Genomic DNA, 6,730 nt, shown 5'->3' with positions numbered 1-6,730 from the left:
TGCCTCTGTAGAGCAGAGCCCCGGTACCGCCAATCAATAATTCGTATTTTGGACTACACCTGAGGGAAAGTCATTTATTTGTGGGGGTTTTTTGTTTGGTTTTGTTTTGAGAGAAAGAGAGCATGTGGTGGGGTCGAGGGCCAGAGGGAGAGGGAGAAAGACAATCTTAAGCAGGCTCCATACCCAGCACCAAGCCTGACACAGGGCTCAATCTCACCACTGTGAGATTGTGACCTGAGCTGAAATCAAGAGTTGGGACACTTAACTGATTGAGCCACCCAGTTGCCCAGAGAGAAAATTTCTTTAAGCTGATAATATTGCAGAATTTATCTCTTATAGCAACTGGAATTACCCTAACTAATAAAAGGGGGTTAAAATACTCAAAATGGCGTGAAACAAATCAATAATAATGACAATGTGATCATGGCTGCAGTGTAACAATACCTCATAGAATCTATAAAGGCACCTACCACTGTCTGATGATTCAGTGGGAGACCTTTCGGTACCACAGGTCAGTGTGAATAGATTGGGTGCCCCGACCATGCTCTCTTACATACTCATGAGGCAACCTTCTTGACTATCCTACTAAATATGCCCGATTTGCATCTTGTCACATGACCCATCTACCTGCTGGTGGTGTCAGCCTCTGATTTCCATCTGAGCATCCATCCCATCCTGATTCTAAGTCTAGGGGTTCTAAGCCTGGCCAAAGTTCTACACCCACCAATGGCAGTGATTGGCCTAGAAGGAGGCACATGATCTACATGAGTTGACTCATCCATCCAGTAAGTATCAAGACTGTGTCTGGCTCCACCGGGACAAACACAAGTACTTTCTTCTCCTGGATTCAACCCTAGAAAGAGGCCAGCAACCACAAGGGGAGAGCCTAAGAGAGGGTGTTGCCAATATGGCAGAAGACAGAACAAAAGAGAGTGAATAGATGGACAATGATTAAATCAGACCATGGTCTTTTCCTTTATGTAAATCAGTAAATTCCCTTTCATCCTAACTCCAACTTTGAATGGATTTTATGACTGACCGGGACTAAAGGGCCACCATTTGGAGCTCACCTCTGAAGGATTGGAAGCTACCAGGAGGGAGAACGTCTGGCCTGGAGGATGGAATTCAGACTCAAGAGTCCTGCGCACCTCTCACCTATTTCCCTGCCATCTTCCCAGCCACCACACCAACGATGTCAAAGCCCCAGAACGCAGAGACCCTCCTCATTCGCCCTCATCTCTGCCATTCCTGATCCCACTGTCCTCACCCACCGTCTTAGCCACCTGCTCTTTTCAGCCTCCCCCACCTCTCACTCCTCTCAGAGCCACAACTTGTTTCTAATTAATCAAATTCCTTCTCTCTCTCTCTCTCTCTCTCTCTCTCTCTCTCTGTCTGTCTCTCTCTCTCTCGTTGTTATTCAAATCTATGTTAGTTCTCTACCAAAATAATCTGGCCTTAAAAAAAAAAATACCCAAGGAGGCATTGGCCCAGTTTCAACATGAGGTCTCATTGAAACCACTTCAGGAAGGATGACAACACCACAGATTTCCTGGGAAGAGAAGATTTAAATCCATCTCAGAAGACCAGAGGAGCGAAGAAAATGGGCATCACTACTCATTCCCAAGGTCTGGCCTGAGAAAAACTCAGGAGAGGCCAATTGCTAAAAAAAATAATAATAATACCCACAGAGAGGAAGTCTTTTCTTCAGGAGGAAGACTGACTCAGGCCCTCGACCCACATCTCTTCCTGTTTTCCTCCTTACACCTGCTACTCCAGCTACATGGTGTCTCTGCTGTTCCACGATCAACAAAGCATGTTCCCACCTGAAGACGTGGAGTGGTTGTTTATTGCTGCATAACAAATTAATCCAATCTGTAGCTGTTCACAACAATACACTTTTTTTTCCTCTTTTGATCTCACAGGGCTTCTGTGGGGTCAGGAATCTGGGACTGGCTTTGGCTAGGTGGTCCCTCCTCAGAGTCCATCACGAGATTATAGTCAGGATGTTAATGGGTCCACAGTTACCTACAGGCTAGAGGATCTTCCTCCGAAGTGACTTACTCACAGCCTGGCAAGTTAGTGCTGGCTGTTGGCAGGAGTCTTACTCCCTCCCCACGTGGACCTCTCTGTAGGGCGGCATGAGCGTCCTCACAATATGGCAGCTGGCTTCCTGTGGGAAGAGCGATCCAAGTTAAGAGCGAGGCCAAACCCGTAATGTCTCTTGTGACCTAGCCGTGGAAGTCCAATTTCCTCAAAGTCTTATTACACAAGTCAGCCCCATTCAGTGTGGGAAGGGGGCTACAGGAGGGTCTGAACACCGGGGTCATTGAGGGCCCTCTTGAGGGCCAGCCACCACTGAGACCTTGTACTTACTTTCCTTAACTGGTGTATTCTCTCCCCAGATATCCCTCTGGCCCATGGCTTGCCCTTCTTCTTCCATCAAACCTTTGCTTAAATACCATTTTTTCAAAAAGACCAGACTTTTAAAAACTACAACACTTCCTCCTGCCTCAGAGCATTCCCCTGATTTCTTTATTTCCTGAGTTATTCTTCATTGTGTGTGTGTGGGTGTGTGTGTGTATACACAAGTACTTATATATGTGTGTATATAGCACACACATATGTATGTATACACACATACACTTTTTTGTTCTTTAAGTATTAATTTTAGATGCACAGGAAAACAGCACAGATAATAGAGAAAGCTCTCATATATGCTTAACCCAGTTTCCCCCTAATGTTTGCTCTGGTTCATTTTTGTTTTGGGTTCTTTCTCTCTTCCCTCTTTAGAATGTAATCCCCACGAGAGCAGGGGTCTTTATCTATTGTGTTCCCTGATGTATCTCCCGTGCCCGAAACATTGCCTCACTCACAGCAAACGCTCCGTAAATATTTGTTGGATGAATGAAACTACATTCTAACAGCTCAGAGAAAAGCCGATGCTGGACTTTTGACCTTGAAGTTCTTACGAGAATCACAGAGGGTATTTAGCACAGCAGATCATGGGACTCCGATGATTTAAACCCAGCTGGCAAAGCCTAACTTGTTATAAGATGATCGCGTAAAGCAATGACCCTCACTTATTCATTCATTTGCCCTCATTTTCAGTTGCTTCCTTTGGCATGGTTTGCTTTCTTGTTGATAAAGTAAATTACTTTTTATTTGTGTCCATCCGCTAGCTCCATTTATCCACAATGCCAACGCAGTATTTCCCTGGCAGAGGCTTAATTGGACTAAGCTGGGCTCCACAGGGGCGGGGATGGCCTCTGAAAAGCCCACGAGAATCACCCACCCTGGCGGTCCCCACTCTAGTAGAATCGTCCCAGCTCCCTGCAGACGCTTCCCTTGTATGGCTTCCTGTCTGGAAGGCTCCTCCTCTAGGGTAATTATCCCCACAAAGCCAGCACAGGATGCATGCCGTGTTCCCTTCTCCAAGTTCACCTCCACCTATGTTAGGAAGTCTCGGTGAATTCCCACCGATAGACTAATAATGTTCATCCCTGGCCTCTGGCCCTCCATGTCCTGCAAGCCCCACTCCCAGATCCTCAACAGCTCCAAACCCACCCAGTGCTGGGGCACCAGGCCAGGGCATGGGCAGTGAGTCTGTGTCAACCACCTGCCATGAACCCAGCACTGTGCTACGTACTCCACAGATAGCTCACTTCACTGCGACTCAGCACCACAGTGATTTACAAGGGGAGGAGGTGGTCTCGAGTGAGGCTTCCAGAGTTAGGAAAGAATAGCTCCTACCTTGAGAGCTGTTGCAAAGACCAAAGAAGCCGATACAAAGGGCTAGCACTATATCTGGCACTTGGAAAACACTCTGTCTTGTTGGTTGAAACCAAGGACAGTTTACAGACGGGAAAGGCGGAGCCTAGCAAGGTGAAGGAACACAGCTGAGGTCACACAGCTGCTACAGTGGGATTTGGGTCCAGATCTGCCTGTGCCGAGCTCTCGCAATGTCCACTATACTAGCATCCTTGGAAGAACGGCACACGGACACCTGCCTCTGAATCTCCTGGGGATCTGCTCTAGGAGGCAGATTCCCAGACTATCCCAGACGTCCAGAACTGGAACCTCTTTGGGGTGAGGCCCAGGGTCTCCATCTTATACGACCTCCCCTCCTGACCTCAACTGCATGAGGCCAGCCTGAGTCTCTTGGGCCCAATAGAAGCTGAGAGTTTGTGCTTTTGTCCCTTGGTTAGTTCAAATGCAATTCACGGGCAGCACTCTGGAATTTTTTCCTGGGGCCTGGCAAAAAAGGCATTAGAAATGCCTAATTATGCCTCCCTGTGAAACAATAGGCCCCCATGCTACAGGAAACACCGTGTCAGGGTGCTTTGGAATGGAAAAGGGATTTCTTTGACGTGTCTGTCAACAGGATAACGGGCAGAGCCGAGTGTAGGGCATATGTCCATCAAACAGGCAAGCCTTGGATTGTGCCTGCAGAATATCTGGGGAGTCTTTGCAGGGGCTCCTGGGATGGCAGGCCTCGTGAGGGCCTCACCCGACTCACATCAACTCTGGAGGACAGTTGATAGGTTGCTCAGTTGATAGGTTGAGACTTCAAGGCTCAAAGAGAGGAGATCTCTCATTCAGTGTCACACAGAGGAGGTGGTGTGGCTGGGACTCACATCCACATCTTAAGTGGTACCTTCCTAGGCAGCTACAAGGAATACACTGGGGGAGAAAGAGAGAAGCTGTTCTGTGACCCTCCAACATGCCCGCTCAACAGGCTGGAAATCTGTACCTTCGTCCCTCAGGCAGCCAGCCGCTTGATCTCTAGACTCCAGGTTTGAACAGAGGCGTGTTTGGGGGTCACACAGACCCTGACATGTGTTGGAACTGAGGCTCGATACCACGCGAAGGCATGATGGGTCTGGATGAAATTCACTCCTGACCCTTAAAACCTTAACCCTTTAAAGAGAGGTCAATACTGTCTTCGTTTTCTATGGCTGCTGTAACAAATTACCACTCAACTTAGTGATTTAAAGCAACACAAATTTACTCTCTTACAGTTCTGTGGTCAGAATTCCAAAATGGGTCTCACTGGGCTAAAACCAAGGTGCCAGAGGGGCTATGATCTTTTCTGGAGGCTCCACGGAAGGATCGGCTTCCTGGCCTTTTCTGGCTGATGGAGGCCACCTGCATGCTGCGGTCCACGATCCCCTACCATCTTCAAAGCCGGAAGTGGCAGGTTGAGTCCTCCCATGGAATCACTCCCACACTGACTTTTCTTCTGCCTCCCTCTTTCATCTTTCAAGGGCTCTGAAGAATTCAGTGGGCCCACCAAATAATTCAGGATGAACTCCCTATTTCAAGGTCACTTTCACTGGCAACCTTAATTCCATCTGTATCCTTACTTCCCCTTTGTTACGTGACCTAACATTCACAGGTACTCGGGGTCAAAACGTGGGTATCTTAGGGGACCGGGCAGCAGGGGTGGGCAGCACCATCCTACACCCACAAGCCCCCATTCACCTCCCCATGATGATGGGCAGGGGAGGGGGAGGCAGAGAATAGCATTCAGGAATAGTCTCACCACAGATCACAGCTCTGTCTTTGGGGCCATTAGAAGAATCCTCTGTCACCTCATACTCGGCTCTGTGCTCATGTGTCCCAGGCTCACCAGTAAGCCTCAGTGTCTGGCTCCTGATCCGCCCCCCAGTTGGACCAGGCTGCTAGGTGTTCTGGCTCACCCCACTCTGTGTGCAAGGTCTCTTCATAGGTTTTTTTTAATCTTAATTATCACTGTTGCCTTTCTTGTTATTGCCATTCATGCTAGTTAAGGATACAGACTAAGCGAAAAGTTCTTGGGGCTCCTGGGTGGTTCAGTCGATTAAGCATCTGGCTTGGGCTCAGGTCATGATCTCCCAGTTCGTGGGTTCCAGCCCCGCGTCCTGCTCTGTGCTGACAGCTCAGAGCCTGCAGCTTCCTTCGGATTCTGCGTCTCCCTTTCTCTCTCTGCATCCCCACTCGTGCTCTGTCTCTCTTTCTCTCTCTCAAAAATGAATAAACATTAAAAAAGAGAAAAGAAAAAAGTTCTTAATCTCTACTCCTCCAAGGATTTTTTAAATCTTGTTTCTTCATAACAATGAGGCAGTACTATCAACTTTATGTTCTAATCTTATTTTCTACTTAGTCTGGGAGGGACCTGCTCACCTGTCTGGAAGACACGGTCTAACTCACTCATAACAGCTGCCCGGTGTTCTGGGGTTGGATGACTCATTCAACCAGATCCTTTCTGATGAACATGCAGATGGTTCCAGGTGATTTACACTTGCAGGTTCTCAAGGAGAGGCAAGTTCCCACACCCCAGTCCAGCCCCATGGGGTCCACATAGGCCAGCCTGGCCCCCACCTTTTTCTCTTCCCATGGAGAGTACGGGGCCTCAAAGCTGAGGGAAGCTGAGGGTGTCTCCAGGAGCAGAGAGATCAGCAAGGTGGGTGCCACCAAGACATCCAGAAAGATGGAGACCACCTGATGCCCACAGGATTTAGCGACCCAGAGTCCCTTCTGGGGCCTTCAGGGGGCAAGTCCAGACTCCTGGGGCAGAGGCAGCAACATGAAAACCCAACAGCCATCCAAACGGCTGCTTGTCTGGCACGTACACATGTCCCGATGCCTCACGCCCACGGTCACTTCCCAAAACAGCCCTGCAAGTAGATTTGGTTATTCCCATTTTAAAGACCAGGAAACTGAGGCCCAAGGATCTCACCTGAAGTCGTGT

Source organism: Panthera tigris, chromosome A3 (genome assembly GCF_018350195.1).
Source record: "Panthera tigris isolate Pti1 chromosome A3, P.tigris_Pti1_mat1.1, whole genome shotgun sequence".
In the NCBI taxonomy this organism is placed as follows: domain Eukaryota; kingdom Metazoa; phylum Chordata; class Mammalia; order Carnivora; family Felidae; genus Panthera; species Panthera tigris.
This window is presented reverse-complemented; position numbering follows the sequence as displayed.